This window comes from Diadema antillarum, unplaced genomic scaffold, assembly GCF_040938485.1.
Source record: "Diadema antillarum isolate AM-2024a unplaced genomic scaffold, OU_Dant_1.0 seq00000358_RagTag, whole genome shotgun sequence".
NCBI lineage: Eukaryota > Metazoa > Echinodermata > Echinoidea > Diadematoida > Diadematidae > Diadema > Diadema antillarum.
In genome coordinates, this window is record NW_027271364.1 from 885,331 (window position 1) to 909,956 (window position 24,626).

General features: G+C 40.3%; 1 pseudogene; it reads left to right on the forward strand.

Moving 5' to 3' along the window:
- Positions 1–24,626, forward strand: part of LOC139731147 (ATP-binding cassette sub-family C member 9-like) — a 42,578-nt pseudogene that overhangs the window by 16,200 nt on the left and 1,752 nt on the right.

The window sequence follows — 24,626 nt, forward strand, 5'->3', positions numbered from 1 at the left end:
GAAGTTCCAAAATCACAAGAAAAATGGAATTCAATTTTGATAGAACCAGTCACTGACTGGAAAAAAATCTATCTCATTCCTTTTAAAAGTTCATTGTCGACAAAATTGCGTTATTTTCAGTTCAAGATTCTACACAACATCCTCGGGGTGAATAAACTGCTAAAACAAATTGGTTTGTCAGATTCTGATTTATGTACCTTTTGTTTAGATACAACCGAGACAATTACACATTTGTTCTGGGAGTGCCCTTATACTCAACGTTTTTTGAGAGACTTCCAAAGACAAGTTTTGAAAGATGAAGTTATTCTCACATTTAACGATTTCATATTTGGAATCTTAAATGGTCCTTTCACTACATTGAATTCTGTTTTTTTATATGCCAAATATTACATATTCGCCACAAGATGTAAGAACGGTACATTATCTTTGGCGTTATTTCAAAAAGCTTTGAAACATTATTATGAAATTGAAGAAATTATATATCTAAAACAAGGTAAAATCACTGTGTTTTTAGATAAATGGAGACATGTTCAACTTATTTGAACTGTCTGATGTTGTTTCGTTACAGTGTATTTCATGTTTCTTGATGATTCAAGGATGGGGCTGATGCAACACTTTCATTTGGTTCGTAGTCAAATATATGGAGGTATTTTCTCTCGGAAACTGGTAACATTCGATTTTGTTTGTAGAAAATAATTCCATACTTGGAATCCACCTTGCATACATTTAGTTGTTGCAACGTCAGGTGGATATTGACGTGTTTACGGGTTGCCTGGAGCAACCTTTGCCGGGGAGGTATGCATGAAAATAGTTTAAAGGTCTATGTACCCGCGAGTTTCTTTTAACGTTGTTATGATGTAATTTTATTTATGCATGCTTTCGGGCAGGGTATGGCAACCCGGTGGCTTTCTAGGAGCCTACCTGGGTGTGGCGTGTGTAATGTAAATGTATACACTGTACATACTTTCGGGCAGGGTGCATCCTTGGCGTTCCAATGGCTTGCCGGAAGTCCGCTGGGGGCCTGCCAGAGCGTGGGGACGGCGGGTGAATTTTGTATGCTAATTTCTAGATTTTCTGTCCATGGGGCCTATTAGTATTTACGAATTTCCTTTTATTAGCTGTACATTGCAATGTGGCTGTGCGTGGCCCTGTCGCTGTGCTCAAGTGTTACACTTGTGTACGGCGGCGGGGCTGTGTGTAGTCAATTGCAATGGTCCTGTGGAAGTTATTCAATGTGCACTCGTCGTCGCCATGTCGGGCGGGCCTGGGCGGGCTTTCGGACTGCCAAAAGTTATTTTATCCTATTTTCGCATTCTCGCATGTACGACCCTTTATAGTATGTTTTTTAGTAAGAAGATATTTAAATATTTGAAAAAAAAGAAAAAAACACAGATATGTGTTTAAATTGTTTGTATCAAAGAAATGTTTTTTGTGTTGAAGTAATAACTTTGTAATTCATTTATCCTCTGTAAAATGATGTTGCTTCGAGAAATCAATAAATTCTATCATTTGAAAAAAAAAAAGAATTCGCCATCCTTATCGTAATTTGCAATACATAAAAGTTTATCATTCGTTTATCAGAGTAATATAAAGTACCACTCTCTTGTTAGTAATCAGGATTTTGCTTTTTCCTGCTGTTACTTCATTGTCCTGCAGATGAATTGTGGAAACTTCACTTGGGACCCTACCAGCTCGGAACCAATCTTGTGCGATATCAACGTAGATGTACCAAGGGGTAGGCCTTTCGCAAGCCCTATATAGATATGTGTAATGCATTTGTTAAAATGGGAATATATGATGCATGCCGAGTATGAGATTTTCTTTTTCTGTCTTGATTTTGCCGTATCTGCGAGTCATTGTCACATCGTTGTCGGGTTTTCCTCTCTATTGCTTCTACCATTTCCACATCACTTCCACATTATGATTAGGATGTACACTGTATTCTATTCCATGAGGAAAAAATTGCAATTTACACGTCAGTCAGAGCTATTCAAGTGTGAATAAAACCTGAAACCCGAGGGCTGAAGGCATAGGGGCGGGTGGGGTTGTATGTTGGGTTTGTTGTGTGTGTGTGTGTGTGTGTGTGTGTGTGTGTATGTGTGTATTGCGTGTGTGTTTCTCGCAAATGGCCTCGATTTCTTTCTCTTTTTTTTTTGAGAAGCAATGGAATATACCCCTTTTGTTTTGAGCAAACTATCTATCTGGTCCTTGTTTTGCGAGAATTTTGGGAGAATTTAGTGAGAATATGTGTGTTTAAAAAAACAAAAAGCGGATGTCTTTTCTTTGGTTAAAAGAGTTTGCACAATGTTTGGGTCACTGCATTTTGTCTTTATGTAGTGTAAGATTGACATTATTTTGTACAATGTTGTGTATAATGCAGTTTGTCTTTGCATAATGTTTTGTTTTTGTTTCTGTATAAGTGAATTTTGTGATATGAAATTGAACGAAATTCGAATAAAGAATCACAAAATATATATATACATGGATGGTTCAAAGAGTCGAGCAGTTCTTGAGATATATCTTTCAGTTTGGGACGCAAATCATTGCTCTGTTATCCAATTCAAGTTGTTTGTTAATGCTAAATTCGTTTCAAATCTGTCTTTGTGTTGTGCTCTGCCGTACTGTATATGTCAGGCAAGCTTACAACGATTGTTGGTGCTGTAGGAAGCGGGAAATCGTCTCTACTCCAGGCTATGATGGGCGAGATGACGACCCTCTCTGGCACTGTCAGCTTTAATGAGTGAGTAGATCAATACTGTGTACTAAACCCCTTTCCTCCGAGATGTTCTAGCTCACTAGTAGATGACAACATGCCACGCGTGGTTACTGATGTGAGCAATTGATTAAGCTTGTCAAGAGTTTATACTGATTAAAACAACTGATATGTACACATTGATCGTTCAGTGAGCTCTGTCCACTATTACGGCATGAGTAACATGTTTAACATGAGGTTTACCCCCAATTCACCGGTCAAGGTGAAGTGGGGTAATGAATTGGTGTGCGAATATTACGCTGCGCCTAAAATCACCTCCAAATTCTTTGAAAATTGTCAAAGTGAATTCTTCGTTGTACCAACATATAGAAAGAGCACTTCTGCCACCACTTGATTAACATCAGACTCATTTTTTCATCAGAACTGGCAAGTATTTCAGTAAATATTTGAGCAAAGATGGTACGCACCAGAAGCAAACCAGTTACTAGTACATCGGAAGATAACCAAACTCTTCGTGGGACGGAGCAGGGGACCATGGACTCTGATGGTCACCCGAGTGAATCATCAGTCTCAGGAAAATGAGGTTCAATGTCCTGAATGAGATCGACTTCAAAAGCCTATTGTACAAGCTCTCTGCGCTGAAGCCACACACAGAAGCTGGTTGACGCTATTGTTGAAATCATCGTGGAGAGTGTTACGTAATCGGTGTACGAAGCTATGGCTAGATCTTGTCCAACAAAAAGGATGAAATTACGTCACTCACAAGAAAAAGGTAAACAATCTCAACAAAGAAATCGAGAGGATGAAGAGTTCATGTGAAACGCAGGATAGCCGGAGAAATTGTCTCCGATTCCATGGAATCCAAGAGCAGGCGAACAAAAACACAGACAAACTGACAGATGACGTCGTTCGAAAGGTCGTCCGGCAGAAGCTTGACATCAACCTTGCGGAGACCGACATCGATCGCAGTCATAGAGTTACCACAAGATCAGGATCGAGAGCAGATGGAAAGCCACGAGCCATAGTCATGAAATTTGCTCGCTACAATGTTCGACAGTTGGTGTACAGCAACAGAGCTAAACTGAAAGGGACTCAGATCTACAACCATGTAAACCTTACAAGCCCCAGACAAACCCTTGTGAATCTAACCATTAAGTCCCCACATGTATCAAAGGTTTACACAACTGATGGACGTGTCAAAGTGCTGAAGTGAGAAACCGGAACTGATGTGACAAAGCATACCATTCTAAGAGGAATACAAAGTTTGTTGATGAAAATTGGTTTTAAAATGGCTAGGACATCCAAAACAAAGTAAAACAAAGCGATCCTCATAAAAGATGGGTTCCGCCTTTCATTAGGAACGCATTGTTTTGGACATCTCAGCCATATTGCAAAACCAATTTTCATCAAAATAAACATTAAATTCCTCTTGGAATTAAACGCTCTTTCCTAATATTCCCCAGACGTTTCTCATTATCTCATCAAAAATGTGAAAAAATGAAGCCAGGTCTCGACCAAAAACTCTACCATCTCTATTATAAGATGAACAATTCTGAAAACTTTCAAGAAAACTTAAAAATTGTTAATACCCACGTCACAAGTCTTTCATTACTTATGATGATAAAGCAAGGTCTGAGAGGGCAGTTTTGCAATAAACTTGATTATTATCACATTATGCCTGACATAATTATGTAATAGGATTTCATATCTATTGCTGATCATTTTTAAGAGGCATAGGAGTTTCACTTTCTACCTCCCTTGAGATACGAACCTTTTCTTTATACATTATAGGCGGCATTCGACCATTGCCTACGCAGGACAGAAAGCATGGCTCGTCAATGCATCTCTGAAAGAAAATATCCTCTTCGGGCAGCCATGGGACGAACACAGGTACGACGCTTGACGTAACAATTTCACATTCAATGTCCTTCACCTACACTTTATATTGGTTTCTTTGGCGACAAAGAAACGTGCTATGACAATATGGTTATCTATTGTAGATATGGAATATTTTTGCAGACAATTTTGATAACATTCTGAAAGGAAGGCCAAATCATAATTCAGTAAAGTGTGAATCAGTGAAAATACATGTATTGTGGTAGTAACATTTATCGGTACATAAAAATGCATAAAAGATTTCGTAAGTAGCATCTTCTTGAGATAGAGGCTTTTAATGTCCCTACCACGGCAAACACGCACACACACACACACACGCACACACACACAATTAGTGACAATGCTGCATTGAAAGAAATGCCAATAATCTTTCCTCCAATTTTTCTTTACATCGTATACATGTTGACTTTCTTTGTCAAGGTATCGCGAAGTCATTGACGCATGCGCCCTGAAACCAGATATCGATATGCTACCAGCGGGCGATCTAACGGAGATCGGAGAAAAGGGGATCAATCTGAGTGGTGGGCAGAAGCAGCGTGTGAGCGTAGGGAGAGCCTTGTACTCGCAGAAGGACATCATCATCATGGTAATTTACTGTTAGGTCCCTAGCGATATGTCGCAGAGTTAGGCAGAACTCAATTATGTGACCCCGACCACACATTGAAACCCGCTCTATATTGGTGATCTATAAGAGGTCGTTATAATCTACTCTACGATATACTCGGCGTCAATCAGGCTGTAGGAATATATCCTTTCCAGACTTCTTTTGCTCTCTCCATTGTAATGTATAAAAACAAAAAAATAATCTCAAACCACAATGTGATGAATTGAGTCATGGAAGATTAATGCCATGGCAGGAAGTCGTCTGGCTACTGTCGACTACGTAGTGGTCGAAGCAGGGCATAACATCTCAATCACTCTATTGTTTTTACAGGGGTAAAGTAAGTGTATAAAATACAGGCACATCAGTTGAGAGTAGTTAGAGTTGAGTCTGCAGAAGTTGTTGTTTAAGCTCCACGGTCGGAGTCAAGAGTTAAAGATGACGTCTTAGCTCCATGAGTAAGGCAACACCGTATCGAATATCTTCGATACTTTAATATCATCTTTCTGAGTACGAGGATTTGACTAAGCACTCCTTCCCGATCTGTCACATTCCGCTCGGCGTAACGCCACCGAAATATGGCGTAACATTACATTCTGGACCCACGGTGGAACAGCGAGGGTGTTGTTTGATCATTAAGCCGATTTCTTACATGTATTTACTCAGTCATCTAACGTTTATCCAGTGTTTTTTTTTTCTTTTGTCTGTACCTCAAATTGTGCTTCTATAGCACGCTAGCTTCTTTACGACTGGTTATGGTTTAGAAAGAAGGTACAAAGAAAGTGGGCGCATGATAGGTGACTGTCGCTCCCCTGTCTTTAAAATTCGAAATCTGCCTCCTTTACATTTTTCACCCATTTCCCACGAAATGCTCAGGATGATCCTCTATCTGCTCTGGATGTTCACGTTGGAGGACACCTGTTTACTCATGGTATCACCAAGCTTCTCCGGAGGCAGAACCAGACAGTCGTCTTGGTAACGCATCAGCTACAGTATCTTCCGGAAGCCGACAAGGTATGAAATATAAAATAGAAGGTTGCTATATCCAACTTCGAACGTCCTGATTTTTAATTGACTCGTTCTTCCAAATTTGCTTCTTTTTTTTTCATTTTGTTTGATATAGTTTGCATTTACACAAAGGATGCACGACCACTGCATTGAATGCTTGCAGTTCGTCGATTCCTTGACACTTCACCTTAATGATAATTATAGATGTGCACTTGGCTCAATTTTTAAAGCGACTGCACTTCTCTTTTCCTACTTTCCACTGCTCACGCTATAATCACAGATCATTGTTATGAAGGATGGTCGGATAACGAGTCACGGTACATCTGACGAGGTGGCTCTCTTGGACCCAGATCTCTGCTTAGACTGGACCCGAGCTGTGCAAGTCGTGAGCGAGACGGAGACGGAGTCTGGAGCCGAGTCCGACGGGGTGCTGAGGGAACGAAAGGCCCTGAGGAAGCAGATAGCTAGAGCTGCGATTGCATCGGCATCGACCTTATCACGTGACAGAAATGAAGGTTTCTATCGTGTGCTGTGACACAAACTAGGCCCTTTATACATTTGCATATTAACCTGTTAACAGAGCAATTGAGTACGATTTGGTAAGACTGCTGTGAATGACGAAGTGAATGGTTCCAGATTTCTATTTTCATTGTCCATTGCCGTCATCTCAATAACATTTAAACTTTTGATTAAAGTGAAAATTGCTTCCCCCCCCCCCCAGGTAACGATAAAGGGAGGCTTATTGAAGAGGAGGACAGAGAAAAGGGGGCAGTGTCGATCCAGGTCTACTTCTACTACGCCAAGTTCATGGGATACGGATGGCTCCTTCTGGCCTTTGTCGCCCTGATCGGCAAATCGGCAAGCCAGATGGGCTCCAATATTTGGCTCTCCCAGTGGACCTACTACGTTCTCAACGACACAGGAGTAAGATCTGACTTCATGCAATTAGTAACCGTATGAGACGTCAAAGCAGGACAACTTTAATTTTTTATTGTCCAAGTTTTGATCGTTGTCAGTACTGCCTGGTCAATATCTGAGTGTTTTTTTTTATAACCAGAATAAATATTCATTTTCATCTCAATCATTAAATTTTTCGAGGGCGTGATGAAAGAAAGGTTTCCCTCAAAGTGTGCACTGATGTCCTGGAAGACAAATTGCTGTTAAGCCTCTCCATTGCCACTCAAAAGCTGCTATCTGCTATCTTCATATTTTTGCCGAAACAAAAAAAAAAGATAGCAATGTATTAATTAGATGAAATAGAAATTAATCAAATAAAAGTACCAGAATTTTCGTCCAAATTTGATATTCGTATCTTCTGTACAGCTCACTATGAATGCGTGGTTGTAGATAAACCAGCCTAAATGGCTTGTTTGTACTGCAATGTGAAAATCGTAGTTACTTTCTAATCTACGTTGTTGATCATCGTCGGAGAAGGGGTTGGAGTTTGTATTGTTTGTGTTAACCTGCTTTGTCGTCGTGATTTCAAGTAACGATTACCATCATTATGCATTATCTGAATCCAGACCGCAGTCGATCGCACGGGATTCTGGGAAGGAGGATACGCGGCACTGTCACTCACAACCATCGTCTTCACTTGCGTCGCAGTCGGACTGGCGTCGATAGGCGCGTTTTCCGCAGCCACCAAGATGCACTACGCCATTTTGAGCAACATCATACACCTTCCGATGAGGTGCGTGGTAACGTGTTCATTGTTTCTTCTGTAGATGTCTGTAGTGTATTAGCAGTGACGGATTTATATAGAACGCATCTGGAAAATTATAATTATTGATTGGTACTTTTTTTTTTTAATTCGTAAAGTGGGTATCTCATCAAGCTGATGATTAGTTGGCGACCTGGTGGCGACCCGAGTCTCCCTAGTCGCCTGGTCGTCTCCTCGACGTCACCGCGATGTCTCCGCGGCGTCACCGCGATGTTTCCTGGAATCTAGCCGATTCTTCGCGGAGTCCCTTGCCAATCGAACATGTTCGATTTTCGGAGACTTTTTCCCGTGTCAAGTTGGTCTCAGAGACGTCCCCACGATATCTCCGCGACATCTCCACGACATCTCTTTACTCGCAGAGGATATGTTGCGGGGACTTATTTTGTTCGTGAGGTTTCCGACCTTTCGGATGCTCATTGGTGGCCTACGTCGTGGAGACGTCTCGGAGACAACACCTCTGAATTCGATTCTTTGTGAGAACGCAAGCCATTGTGTGTGTGTGTGTGTGTGCGTGTGCGCGCGCGCGCGTGGGTGTTTGTGGGTGTTTTTTCTTTATATTTTGTTTTGTTTGTTTTTTTTGTCTTTCGTCAGTGTCGCACGAATCGAAGCGAAATCTCCTCCGGTGAGATACGGCCTTTAATTCGTTTTTCTTTTTTGGCGGGGGAGGGAGTATGTGTCAAACTTTTAGCGCAATCTATAATTATATAAAATGACTAGAATGGCATGCTATTAGCATTAATTGCACCTTCTGGGTGCAACATGTGTTAATAGCATGAGCATTCATGGGCGTCACCAGGGGGGGGGGGGGGGTGCGTTGGGTGCGAACGCACCCCCCTTCAGATCCTTTAAAAAAAAAAAAAAAAAAAAAAAAAAAAAAAGTCAGTCTGCGAGCGACCTCAACGCCGGACGCTAAATAATTATTCTTTTCTGTTTCATTTTTTGTTATATTTTGCACCAGGGACAAAAAAAAATAAATAAAAAAAAAATAAATAAATAAATAAATAAATCGTGGGCAAGAACAATTCGCACCCCTGGTTCTGGCAGCACTGATTTTATACATATCTACTAGTATTCTATACAGTGTTTACTATTTATCGACCGTACTGTACATCCGTACGATTATGGATACGGAGCACATACACGTTTGCATGTACGTGTGCTACTCACAAGTATGTAGGGAGGCTATGTACGTTACTTCTGACCAATCCATATTGCCAGCCCAAGAGCGAGCCTTAGCCTCATTTAAAAAAAAACAAACAAACAAACAAATGGAGGGGCAAGCATATCATTTTGCCCACCCCCTCCATAATTCCAGAGACGAGAAGATTTTCTTAGCTTTTTTTTTTTCACAGAAAAACAAAAAGTTACCCCCAATAAAATATTGGAGGGGCAAGCATATTTTAATTTTGCCGCCCCCCCCCCCCATAAGTAATAATTCCCGACATGAAAAGATTGTCCAATTATTTCATCCAAAAGCAGTGGCGTAACTACGGAGGGGGGGGGGGTAGTAAACTGCTTTTGAATGAAAGGGTGATCAAGAAATCATATATTTTTCTATGATTTCTTTTAACCATAATTAAATAGGTATATAGTGAGAAACATTGTTCAAAAAGCCCGGACCCGACAAAAGATTGTGATTCAGCGTGATTCCTGGTTGGCATTCTGCATAATTATAACTTATAAGCAGGATGTGCGCTGTGTACTCAGAACATCCGAACGGCAAAAAGAGTCGTTACAATGTTGCACAATAGAATGTACACCTTTGTACCTTACACTCCGTTACATCAAAACTAGATCATTGATTTTGAAATGTCTTGCATTGCCAATAAAAAGACTTGACCTGGACTAATAATATTCCTAACTTTTCCATGTATATGATACACACACAAAAACAAACACGCACAATTAGGGGATGCTCTAAATTGAAGATTTTGGACATCCTTCCCCCGCTTGGTCACTTCGACGCCACCTCGCTGGTCATACCTCCCCCAGTCATGAACATAGACCGACACCCTTGACTACCAGTGGCGGATCCAGGGGGAGGGGCGCACCGGGCGCTCCCCCCCCCCCCCCCTCTTAATTTTCAAAGCGAAAAAATATAGCTTCAAACGGCAGTTTTTGGACTGTAAAATGTCAAAATTTTCGAGCTCGCACGCATTTAGTCGTAATGCCATTCTTTTGAAGTTGCTGCCAGGAATTGCCGGCAGTTGCGGCGGGTGCGCACCCCCCCCCCCCCCCTCCTTAATTTTCAAAGCAAAAAAAATATAGCTAAAAACGGCAGTTTGGGGACTGTAAAATGTCATAATCTTCAAGCTCGCTCACTCCGCTCGCTCGCATTATTTTGAATTCTCCTGATATTGCTGCCAGTAATTGCCAGCAGTTGCGCCCGGTGCGCCCCCCCCCCCCCGTTAATTTCGAAAGCAAAAAAGATATAGCTTCAAACGGCAGTATCGGGACTGTAAAATGTCAAAATTTTCAAGCTCGCTCGCATTTAATCTTTATGCAATTCTTCTGATGTTACTGCCAGTTGTCAGCAGTTGCGCCCGGTGCGCCCCCCCCCCCCCCTTTATTTCCAAAGCGAAAAAATATAGCTACAAACGGCAGGTTTTTTTACTGTAAAATGTCAAAATTTTCAAGCTCGCTCTCTTCGCTCGCTCGCATTGAATTGTTCTGATGTTGCTGCCAGTAATTGCCAGCAGTTGAGCCCGGTGCGCCCCCCCCCCCCTTAATTTCCAAAGAGAAAAAAATATGGCTAAGAACGGCAGTTTTTGGACTGTAAAATGTAAAATTTTCAAGCTCGCTCTCTTCGCTCGCTCGCATTTAATAGTTATGCAATTCACCTGATGTTGCTGCCAGTAACTGCCAGCAGTTCCGCCCGGTGCCCCCCCCCCCCCCTTAATTTTCAAAGCGAAAAAATATGGCTAAGAACGGCAGTTTTTGGACTGTAAAATGTAAAATTTTCAAGCTCGCCCGTCGCTCGCTCGCATGTAATCGTTATGCTCTCCTGATATTGCTGCCAGTAATTGCCAGCAGTTGCGCCCGATGCGCCCCCCTTAAATTCCAAAGCGAAAAAATATATATATAGCTACAAACGGCAGGTTTTTTTACTGTAAAAATTTAATGTCAAAAATTTCAAGCTCACTCGCTCCGCTCGCTCGCATTTAATTGTTATGCAATTCTCCTGATCTTGCTGCCAGTAATTGCCGACAGTTGCGCCCGGTGCGCCCTCCCCCCCCCCCCCCCCCACCCTTTATTTCCAAAGCGAAAAAATATGGCTCCAAATGGCAGTTTTTGGACTGTAAAATGTCAAAATTTTCAAGCTCGCTCTCTTCGCTCGCTCGCATTTAATTGTAATGCAATTCACCTGATGTTGCTGCCAGTAATTGCCAGCAGTTGCGCCCGGTGCGCCCCCCCCCCCCCCCCTTAATTTCCAAAGCAAAAAAAAATATATGGCTACAAACGGCAGTTATGGGACTGTAAAATGTCAAAATTTTCAAGCTCGCTCGCTCCGCTCGCTCGCATATAGTCGTTATGCCATTCTCCTAATATTGCTGCCAGTAACTTGTCGTTTCACACCGTCATTCCATAATCCATTTATAGGGGGGACAACCCCCTCCCACAACCTCCCCCTTGCTCGTTCCGCTTGCTCGGGCTCGGTCGCGTTCATGACATCAGTGTAAGAATTATTACTAGACGTTTATTTGAATTATACCATTATATAGGCAAATTGTTCAATAACAATTTACTTCAAAATGTACTGATACCTTAAACAAGTGGGACTGTTTCAAGTCGATAAAACATGCAAAAAACTTGCATCAAATTGCACTATTTACAACATCAAAATGCAAAAAGTGCTCACCGTGGGAGGGGGAAACTCCCTCCCACATCCTCCCCCTCGCTCGCTCCTCTCGCTCTTGCTTGGCCGCGTTCATGATATTCAGTGTAAATATTAAAACAGGAAGTTTATTTGAATGATACTATCTTATAGGCAAATTGTTCAACAATAATCTACATCAAAATATACTGCTACCTTAAACAAGTGGGACTGTTTCAAGTCGATAAAACAAGCAAAACATGCTTCAAATTGCACCATTTACAACATCAAAATGCAATTTCAGTTCTAACCGTGGGAGGGGGTTGGCCCCCTCCCACACCTTCCCCCCTCGCTCACTCCGCTCGGTCGCGTTCATTACGGCATCAGTGTAAGAATCAATACAAGAAGTTTATTGATATGATATATAGTTTATAGGCACATTGTTCAACAACAATTTCCATCAAAATGTACTGCTACCTTAAACAAGTGGGACTATTTCAAGTCGATAAAAACACGCAAAAAGCCTGCATCAAATTGCACCATTTACAACATCAAAATGCAAAAAAGTTCTCACCGTGGGAGGAGGGGGGGGGGGGACAACAGGCACTTCCATACCCTCCCCCCATCCTTGCTCGCTCCCTAGCATACTAACACCCCCTCCCCCCCCCCACCCCCTCCCCCACACACACACACACACCAAGATGAAATCCTAGCCGGTGCCCTTTCCCCGCTTGGTTTCCCTCAAAAAAACAGTATATAAAAGTCTATAGGGATTGAGAGCTTCCTATATTCCAAACTGTCCAAAAAAATTCGTTATATTTAGTGTCAAAACGCACCCCCCTTGAAAAAAAGCTGGTGACGCCCCTGCTCGCCGAGGACAATTCGTATCCAATACTAAATTGAATACAAAAACAATGTCTCGAAGTATGATGTTTAGAATAATACTCTTATCGTTAGTGTGCACAAGATCGCACAATTTCACATTTGAAAATATGTGCATTGTAAAGGAAATGTAGAAAAATAATTAGAAAACAACTTATGCTTACATGTTCCCCTAGCAATGTATGTATAAATGTTGGCCTATGGTAAAATTATGCACATTGTATGTGCATGTGCATGATGATACAGGAACCAATAAATCAAATTTTGAAAAAAAAATCTCGCAGGTTACATTTACTTTCAAAACGCACCCCCTTGAAAAAAAGCTGGTGACGCCCCTGGCATTTTGCTTAACCACATCGTAATTACGTCGACAACCGGTTTTAATTCAAGTCGACGACACTTTGAGAAAATGGCACTGATATGTTTGAGGTCAGAAGCTCTTAGTATCGCACTTCACGGAAAATAGATTCAGAACAAATGGAGCCTGAAACGAGATCTCAAATGGTGACTATGATGCATTATCGTACTGCCTCAAACATTGTCAAACTTTACTCTGTTTTGATACTCAAAGCAATATCTGGAATTATATTCCACATGCTGAGAATCTTGCTATAGGATTGGTCAAGAGCTGATCATGTGATAAAGCGTAGTTTTGCCCATCTCATCACCTGAGAAGAAAAATTCGTTACACTCTATGATGATAGTCATTTTGTTTCGCTGATCTCTTAGTCCACACAGTCCTAACGCGTGATATAACTTACAATTTTAAGTACGCGCGAAATAAAAGTGCGTTGCACTGTGGTCTATAATTTGACCTAGGTCAAGTGATAGACCACAGTGCAACGCACTCTTATTTCGGTACCACACGCGCGGGGCGCGAAGCAAATTCGTTGTTTCGTCATCTACGCGCATACGTCTAAAGTAAACTACGTAGCCTAAGCCATGAGGATACCTAAAGACAGCTTAAACGGTTTCAGATGTGGAATAAAATGTGAATATGTAGGACCCTAGATGTGGAATATAAAGCAAATACAGTAATCAAATTTTTAGTTTCAGGCAATGAGACAAACTATCACTTCCTCGGCGATCTGAATTTGTACGCTGTCTTTCCTCAGCTGCGCTTCGGAAAGATAGCTACATCCAGATCGCCTCGGAAGTGATAGTTTGTCCCATAACCTTCACCAACGTTGATTATTTGCTTACTATCCACCTAAAAGCAAAGGAAATTCAAACCTTCAAAAGAAATGTTCAAACATTTCCACCATCATTCTCCCTCCCCAACGAAAAGTTGCCGGACATTGATAAGTAAAACTGGTGAGCTTCTACATAATAATTATAACAATAATATGATTATTAGCTCAATCCTTTGTTTGTGCAATATTGGATGGCAGTAATTTGAAAAAGTTATACACGATCCAAGTATAGATTTTCTCGAAGGTAACCTGTAGATAGAGAAATGTAAGTAAGGAGAATGGGCGACTGTAGTCTAGATTCTAGCCGTTTTTATTTCGTCTTTATTTCTCCGAGTTGCAGCAGAAGCCCGAATATTGCGCTTAAAGTGAGGGCGCATACCCCAGTGATCGCGCCGCCCGAAGTCTTTATTTTCGTCTTTATTTCTCCGAGTTGCAGCAGAAGCACGCTTAGCCGAAATATCGGCGGGATCACTGGGGTATGCGCCCTCACTCGGCTAAGCGCAATATTCGGGCTTCTGCTGCAGCGCGGAGAAATAAAGACAAAATAAAAACGGCTAGAAACTAGACTAGGGCGACTGCTAATCTGTGCATTCTTTGAAGCAGGATGGAAATAGTGAGATATGATTAATTTGCTTTCAGGATAGAATGTCAAATACATTCAAACCCCGTCACCCAGTTTTAAAAGTGAGAGCGGTTGACAACCATGAATGTTATTTTTTTTTTCTCTCTCTCTGTGCCCCTACCACAAGATTCTTCGACACAACTCCGGTGGGAAGAATACTCAACAGATTATCGAGTGACTTCAAGCTCATAGATCAGGTAAATGTCCAAATATTAGGTTTTAGATGTCTCTGTTTACAGTCGTGTCTGCCCTCACTGTAACATAATCACTTTATTCATGGCTTAGACGAGGAATCGTATGTTGTTTGTTTGTTTGTTTGTTTGATTTTCAAATGATAGAGTTTATTGATTGAATTTATTGATATGTTGTTTGTTTGCTTCTTTGTTTGTTTGTTTGTTTGCTTGCTCGCTTGCTTGCTTGCTTGCTTGCTTGCTTGTTTATTTGTTTCTGGTAAAATTTGGCCCCACCCTTGATTGCCCATGGGACTGGTAATAAGTCTCCCAACCTTTTTTTTCTCCTCCAATTTAGTTGATATAGTGCCCCTGAAGCGACTAGAAAAATATGAATGTCTTTACTGAGGGACCTTATTTTCTTATCTTCGTTAGCCAAGAAGATTTTGTCTCTAAAATCTAATTCACAAATTTATTTGTAAGTGTACCAAAGTGCATATGCCATGGAACGTATATTTTGTATAATGAATAGTATTTAACATTGGCCATTGCATCATAGTACTCTATTCCCCTCTCCCTCCCCCTCCCAAAAAAAAAGAACACATGAATTACATACACTAAAGACAGACAAATCCATAATCAATAAAACAATCAAAACAATCATCTAAAAAGGCAAAGTAAGTCGAATGATAATTGTCTTGTGTCATAAAACTTTATCATCAAAAGATGTTGATTATCGAAGGGTGTTTCCGTATTAAATAGAGCTATATAACCATACCACGGAGGTCAATAACAAGTACATGCCTCAAAGTTTTTTGAAGGGCAATATTTCTCAGGTTTCTTTCCAAGTGAGTGTCCGTTCAGTGATTTATAACTATTTAACATCAACAGAGCGAGCATGAAAACCCTCAATCAGCGTTTGTTTCAACAACACTGCAGAATTTATGAGAAGTTCGTTAACGATCGTTTTATCTCGTCTTTTCGTTTCTACCTGTTGGTACGATCGTCGCTGCGTTTCGTGATAGTTGCTGGTACACGCTGTTCGCAATGTCACGTTCATCCTCGCTAACATCTTTTCGAGTGTGGTGGTGCTAGTCATTGTCGCGTGGTACTTCATTTTCTTCGCCATCCCCATCACCGGCATCTTCGTTTTTCTTCTCGTATATTACATGAAGACATCCAGGTAAGTGAGGGTGGATCATTGGACTTACATAGCCCATAACATATGCAGTTCTTTGCTGACAGTTCTACTTTTCTATTGTCAACTGACAAGTGAAATTGATATCAGGAAAAATCACCAGCTAAGTGATATGCAGACCACAAGGAAATAGAAGTATTTAATCTGTGTACTATTTATCTTTACGATTGATTGATTTACATGTATTAGTATTGTAATAATTATATCACTGGTAAAGACACAAGCAAGTCGATATTTATCTCATAACGTGAAAAAGAAAAGAAAAAAAAAAAAGAACTTGCATGCGATAACAAGAAACAAATTGCAATTTTAAACCAGCACAGAAAACAGCATAGAAAACATAATGAGCGTTTTAAATGTTCTGGCATGGAGCAATGTTGATTTGATAGATTGATGGTTTTCGGTACACTTTGTGTGAATATCCTGAATATGTGTAGTATTTACTATTCTGCATATTTCTTGTTAACTTTGGTGCATATTATGGTACTGAGCATCATGTAGTACGCCTGTGTTGATTTTTAATTAAAGCACTATTCTTCCTGATGAAGGACATTCATCCTAACCCATAACGTGATCCTGTTGATGGACAGTCACCTTGTCCTGATACGATCTTGACGACAAACAGCCACCCTGATGTCCGAGCGTAATCCTACCGACGGACTGTCATTTTGTTCGAACGTGATCCCAACGGCGCACAGTCACCCTATCAGATCGTGATTCTAACGACGGACAGTCACTCTCTTTGAACATAATCGTAACGACGGACAGTTACCTTATCCAAACGTGACCCTGACGACGGACAGCCACCCTATCCAAACGTGATTCTGATGACGGACAGTCACTTTGTTCGAAAGTCACCCTATCCAGGAATGTGATCCTGACAACGCTCGTGCAGTCACCCTGTCCGAACGTCACCGCTGATCCTGACGACGGAAAGTGAACCTTCCGGACGTCCATCCTGATGTAATGATGATTGATAGTTACGATACTACGTATAGTAAGCCCCGAATTTATAAGTTTACATTAGGCCCTATCTAAGTGAAGTATCCTGAGGGCATTGCTTGAATGATCAGTTTCAGAAATTCAAGTTTCACAGATTTACGTTGACTTCTGCGATTTCATTTTTAGCATTTCTCTGCCCTTACAGAGAGCTGCAAAGATGTGAGAGCGTTAGTCGGTCACCGGTCTTCGCTCATTTCTCCGAGTCGCTGGGCGGTCTGCCGACTATACGAGCATATAAGGAACAAGGCAGATATTTCGATACCATCATCGAGCGCATTGACGAAAATAACACAGTAGTGATGCACCTTCAGACAGCACAGCGATGGATCGCTTTTCGACTAGTAAGAGTCTTCTATACGTAATTGTCCATCTTATATTACATGGATTGCTGACAAGCATGTGAAACAATGAGTTGAATGCTTAAAAAAAACGACATAAGATCCCATTCAAAAATTTGAATTTTGAAGTACACTGTACATGGTATTGTATTGGCTGCCTATGCAGTCCTCTGCAGAATACAACTCTCAAACAATTCGTAAAATCTGTTATTACAGAAGGACGACGATATAAAGAAATGCAAGTGGAATTTTACAAATTTCCATCTTTTTTTAAGTTTCTACGATTACACCATGCTCCCGGCGGCCACGGCAATCACGTTGCATGCCACAATGGACAGAATTAGATGGACATGAGACAATGTGGGAAGACGGGATGGGCAAACGTGACAGGTCGTGATTGCTGTGGATGCCATGTAAGGTTTTTAAACTGTCAAAAAAAAATAATAGAACTGCCATGGCAGTCCTTGTGCTAACGAGAGACCTATAGTAAGCCGTAATAAAATGGGGTGAACACGACGTGACGCGACAGCACCTGATAGGCCGTAGCAAAACTTGGAGGTGGTCTCAATGACAGGCCAAGGGAATGAAAAAAGAAATGAAATCTATGAAATTACTTAGGCATCTGTGTTGGTGAAATAGGTCTATTTTGTTTCGTTTTATTTCGTTTATTGCATCTTCAAAAATGCTATTACAATGAGACATTTTGAATACCGATACACGTAAAGACACGATCACTTCAACAATGTCAAAAAAATACAAGCATTCTTTTTTTGTGTGTGTATACCTCCTGAAGATGTTTCCTGTTACCTGAAAGATTTATAAACGTTAATGAGCTACGTTAAGTCTGGAACACATATTTTCTGCCAGAAACAAAGAGAAATCATCATTTTTTCCTCATTCTGTAATTTCTAAAAGCGAGCAGAGAAATTAGATGAATAAATATCAGGGGGAAAAAAAAGGTTTTATTTCAAAGAAATAAAAATAAACCGGAATCTATAACTACACTGGCTGCAACTGTATGTCAAAATGACAATGTAATATTCTTCATGCTATGTATCACGTGTCAATTGACTTTCATTTATACTTGAATTTTTATACATTGTATGTGAATATAATTTCTTGGGGGAAAATCAGATATTTGATATTAAGGATAAGTAAAGTGGTTCGGAAGGGTACGATTTCCATGCGACATAAAATTCATTCGGAATTGTTTGAAGTCGCTGAATAGGAACACAAAGTACTGACTTTTTTTCTTACCAATCCGTCATCGTTGTATGTGATTGTTAGCAGCTAACAGGACATTCTATGTATGGGCCATGTGTACATTTTAATCAAGATTCCACTTAATAATGTTTACATGGAAGAGAATCAAATGAAGACAAATCGTTATTTCCGCGAGAAAACAGTAAGGTATACATTTTTGTGTAGTCGGTGTACACACTCGTCCCGAATTCAACTCTCTTACTGTAGAAGAGTTGCGCTGAAATATATAGCATAATTATGTTGTCGGTAAACATTTGCGAAACGTTTGGAAATAAATTGTTCAAGGTCCGTGAACTCTTTCTCTCTCACACACGCTCCCCCCCCCCCCCTTCGCTCTCTTTCTCTCTCTTTTATATCATCTGTTCGTTATTATGTGTTTGTTTCTCCTTTGAACTACTATAATACAGGTTTCTCTGTTCGCATTACTCTTCCTCACACATACAGGATCTTCTTGGCAACGTGGTTGTTTTAATAGGGAGTCTCTGTGCACTACTCGGGGCAGCGTATTTCGGTGTTGAATCCAGTTTCGTCGGGCTGGCCATAGCATACGCGTTTGATGTGAGTAACTCACAGATTGATGATAAGGAATTCCTTTAACCTGGTGTCGTTAATTGAGTTGAAAGGATGGTACAGTTTTGGTTGAGATGGGGCTTCGGGTTTCCAACTTTTTGATGATAATTCTTTGACATAACGAGAAACTCTTATGCAATTTGAAAAAGCATGTAATTCTAAGAGGAGTTCAAAGTTGATTTGATGAAAATTGTTTTTTAAGTGGCCGAGATACCCAAAAACAAAGCATCCTAATAAAAGGTGGGATCCTCCTTTTATTAGGATTGCTTTGTTTTTCTTTCTTTTTTTACAAAGAAATTTTATTCATACATGTATAAACATTCAGGTACAAAATAAATGTCACATACAGTACATAAAGACAAATGATCCAAATTTGACAAGCAACTGCGAAACAACTAAATAATGTAAATGCGATTCCAGTTAATATTAGATACAAAACCTTTAGGCATATTATATTCGTCTACTTTCTTTGCTTGCTTTAAAAAATTGACAAAATTGGCTAAAATGTAACGATTTATTTTTATTTCTTACAGAAAATATGAAATATTTTGCGTACAAATAAACCACGTTGTAACATTTTGGATTTTCTGTGGAACCAAGTATAAAGGAACTTTCAGTAATTTGAGTTTTATTCTGTAACATAATTTCTTACTATTGAGCAATAAACCTTTGGGTAGCGTCACATTCCCAAAACAGATGTGCAATTGTTTCTGTGGAGCTCGAACAAAACGTACAGAGGTGTGTGTCAGATAGCCCCATTGCAAAAAGTAATTTGTTAACACCAATATTTCTATGTAAAATTTTATACTGAAAATAACGAAGTCTTTGATTCAGAGTTGATGTATAAGGAACATTATATATTTTAGTCCAATCTAAGTTTTGATTAAAAATCTCTTCCCATTTCCTTTCTGATTAAGGTGGCTGAAATATCCTGTCACATAATATTAGATATATATATCGACATATCTTAATTCTTTTAAACAAATAATCGTATCTTCTTGTTGCGTCTTCATTTCATTATCATTTGCAGATTTCTTTTCAATATATATATATATATATTTTTTGCTTTGTTTTTCTTTGTTCTTTGGGATATCACTGCCATTTTCAATCACCGCTGTAGTGTCATGATTTCACGTGTCACTTTCGTTTTTGTTTTTTTTTTGTTCTTATGTTTTCTTTATTCTTTAAAAAAAAGATTTCGACGTTCATAAATGCTGCAGTTCAACAGTGCGCTGAACTCGAGTTGCACATGAATGCAGTGGAGCGAGTACAGTATTACATCGAAGTGCCTCCAGAAAACTACGAAGGTGGGTTTTTCATGATCTCAGGCTTTTAGTCGAGATGACTCTCCAGTATGATTCTAAACGGTTGATATATTAAGTAAACATAAATATCTTACATCTGTACGAAAAACTCAACAGCAAGAGACAGGGAATCATAAAGTTTCAGAGTAGAGAGCGTTCAAGTGTGTTCATTCAAATTCTTCATCACGTATAAATATACATGTTGGTTTTACTGTCCGTGAACGATGTATAGCTTGCAGGGCCGCCGCAAGGTGGGGGGGGGGGGGGGGGGAGGGCACTTTTCTTATAATACATAGGAAAATTTAGGATGTAACCACCTCGCCCCCCCCCCCCAACTTGTTTCACCCCGGAAGTGGCACGAGAAAAAAATTAAATGACATAATAAATTTGTGCTGAAGGGCCTGTTTGTGTGTTTGCTCTTTGTTTGTTTCATTGCTATTTTGCCGATGAAACGCGGAAGTGGCATCATTTTTTTTTTAAAGACTGTTACAGGCTTGACTGAGCCAAGTATCGCAGACATCTTCATCATGTTCACGCCTTTGACGGCTTTGTTTAGTTGTTTAGGACAGGACACGCGTTGTCAAACGCAGGCGGTAGTCCAGACGGGTGACAGCAGTGGCAAATCAGTGATGATGCCTGAAGATCACTATGTCAACTATGATGATAGTGGTACTTGATGGTATAAAATAATTTCTTGATTAATTGATATGTCGATGATGGTTATAGGATCGCATTGATGATCATGCTGATGTTGATAGCTATGACGATGACGGTGTTGTTAATGCTGACATTACGTTTGATGATTTCATGACATATAAATGACAACGATGGTGATTGTGGTGATGATGACGACGATGATGTTTGTTGAGGTAATAATGCAGGAGGTTGTGTAAGTGGTAACATGTGTACTTCACCACCTAATGGTCTCCTTAGGTTTGGAGCCACCTCCCGACTGGCCGTCCAAGGGAGAAATCGACATCGATGGCATCAACGTAAGATATGCGTCGGAGCTCGACCCTGTTCTTCATGACGTCACACTCACAGTCAGTCCTCTCGAGAAGGTGGGTTTCATCCATGCTGAATCTCATGTGCTCTCATGTGCTACATCTAACTCAACTCTCTTTGTGTAAATTCATGTTGGACTAACATTAATATTTTTTAAGGAAGAAAAAAAAAACGAAATTTAAAATCAACGTTATACTAGAGGAGCACTCCAAGAGAGCATGCCTTCGCCAACCAGCCATGATTAAAGTATCGTCATTTCGTAGGCAGTACCTTCGACACAAGCATATAGGTATAGGGACATCTACACAATGCATAAACATTTGGCGAAAATCTGGTCATTCATTGTTGAGTTATTGGGAGATCAAGCCTATTTTATGTCCTTTATGACCTCTATGACCTTTGACCTTTGACCCCAAATTTAACACCTTCTTTCTGTCATATGAACACAGTCTAGTTTGGTGAAATTCTATCATTGAGTTACTGGGAAATTAAGCTTGTTTTTGTCCTTTATGACCCTTGCGACCTGTGACCTTCGACTTCATGACCCCAAATTCAATCTTTTCTTTTTTACTACATTATAAACGCACCCTGCAAGTTTGGTGAAAATCTGACTGTCCGTTCTTGAATTATTGGGAGATTAAGCAAAATTTATATCCTTTATGACCTCTATGAAATACCTTTGACCTCATGACCTGAAATTTCGTCGTTTTTTCTTATCTCATTATTAAGACACCCTGCAAAATTTGTGAAAATTTGTTCGTCCGGTCTCGAGTTATCTTACAAACATATCACAAACACACACACACAGACAAACAAACATACGGCCGGCCGCCGGCGGTAGGTGTCACCTAATAGCGGAGTAATAATACGAGTTAGGACAATTCTACTTCAAGATATAGGCTACATTAGTATAATCACCTGCCCCCCCCCCCCAAAAAAAAAAAAAAAAATGGAGTCAAAAGGCCCTGAGCTTTCGATCTCAGAGTCTTCTTCAGAGAGAACCTGAGCTTTCTGTCCTAGCAGAATCTTCGTCAGGGCAAAAGGACTTCTGATGAAGATTCTACGAAGAGCGGAAGCCCAGACCTCCCGTGACTCAACCTCCCCCTCTCACCCTGCTACAGCTGGGTATCTGCGGGCGAACAGGTAGCGGGAAGTCCTCGCTCACCCTCGCCCTCTTCCGCATGATCGACACATTCCGGGGTAGCATCGTAATCGACGGGATCGACATCGCTTCCGTCCCGCTGAGGACGTTACGTCAACGACTGTCCATCATCCCCCAGGACGCTGTCCTCTTTACGGGATCCATTAGGTAAAGTTCTGCAGCACGTCATTTGTTCGACTTCTAGTAGCCTACGTGCTTGCGTAGGTTGGGTGCATAGCATAAATCATTGAAATATCTCCCGATTTAAAGAAATTGTGGGATTATCAATTCTGTAATATAAACGTATAGCAACAGCGAGCAGCATCGATGGGAGCCCGTCAATTTCAGTTGCTGTTGTTGCTGCTGCTGTTATTGTTGTTGTTGGGTTATCATTTTACGTATAACATTTACAACATTATCAAGAAACTACCTTCATGTTTATCTGGGAGATGTCTTCATCATAATCATGTAGGAAAATAGAAGAAATTAATAAATTTGCATGATTTTACTGTCTTTTGTCATTGTACTTGTCACCCCTTTATTGAATACCGCACCTTTTTATTCAAACATTGGTGCCTTTTCTTATTCACATTCAAAGTTATGCTTAAATGTTCCCTATCATCATGGCGAATGAATATAGGAGTAACCTCGATCCCACTGGAGCGAAGACTGACAGTGAGCTGTGGTACGCCCTGGAGATTGCACAACTCAAAGATGTGGTAGCCAGCATCCCGACTGGACTGGGTAAGACAATCACAAGATCCGGAACATTATTAGACCAGCTTCCTCCAGCGTCAGCACCACAGATAATATTAAACATTATGCTGTTATCCGATTGGGAACAGAACTAACATGCAGTGCGTGCAGAAGAATACACTTACCAGATACTTTTTTTCCTTACTACCTACTCATAACCTCTTTGACACTTATTGATACAATGCACATCCAAGAGTAATACACTGTACATCTATATACACAAAGATGTGTATTTGCTGACTTCTAAGTGTCCCATTCTTTCCGTTCATCGATTTTGTGGGGTTTTTTTTCGTGTGTGTTTGTGTTTGTTGTGTTTGTGTTTGTGTTTATGTGTGTGTTTTATTGGGGGGGGGGAGGGGTAGAACAACACATTGTTTGAGCAATTGGGTGTCTGCACACTCTGGACTTAGAGAGAGTAGATTCTAGCTTCCAAGTTCGCCCTGCACGTATATTCTTAGACAAGATTATACGTTACAATTTAACAGTCTTTTTTATTGTCTTGATTGTATACAAATGGATGGGCCCTACTTGGTAATGCTTCAGTGTATTGAAAATGGCAAAGTATTGTAAAGTATACTGAACACGCAGCCTTACATGATATGTCACTGATAGCATTGTTATCATCATATTCTTATTGTTATTATCATCATTATTAGTATTACAATCATCATTGTTATCATCATTTTTATTGCCAGCATTTGCTATCATATCCACTCAAATTTTTCCAAATATGAATTTTGCGCATCATGTATAAATATACAAGAATATGAATGACCCGTTTATATAATTCCATTTATGTATATATATATTTTTTTGGCAGACTACACGGTAACGGAAGGAGGGGAAAACTTCAGCGTTGGTCAGCGTCAACTGTTCTGTTTGGCTCGAGCTTTCCTCAGGAACTCGAAGATCGTCGTCATGGATGAGGCGACAGCGTCTATCGATCACGAAACGGTGAGCGGTCATCGTTTTTTACAGAAGCAGCATCAAAACTTGCCGCGAACGGAGCAATGAGCTTCCGCGAATAGAGTAATGAGCTTCGGTTCTCGTATTGGGTGGCTCTCATCAAGTTGGGTGGAAAATTTGCTGTAGAAAACTATCATCTTGTAATCACTGAAAAGGCACTCTTACTATGTAAGTGCCACCGTTATCTTCCCTTGTACATATTACTTTGGAATTCAAGAATTTCGCGTTTGTTGTTGTTGTTGTTGTTTGGGGGGAAGGGGGTCATTGAACTGTAACACTGGTCAAAATTGCAACCGCATAGTCATACATATTAGCTGGGTATGATATCACCACCTCACTCTTCCAAATATATCATATAAATCATATGTTTGTATGATCCTCTGGAAATATTGCAGCCCAACCACATTATGTTAATTAAAACGCTCAAAATAAAAGACCTCATTTTATGGCACACATAAATATAA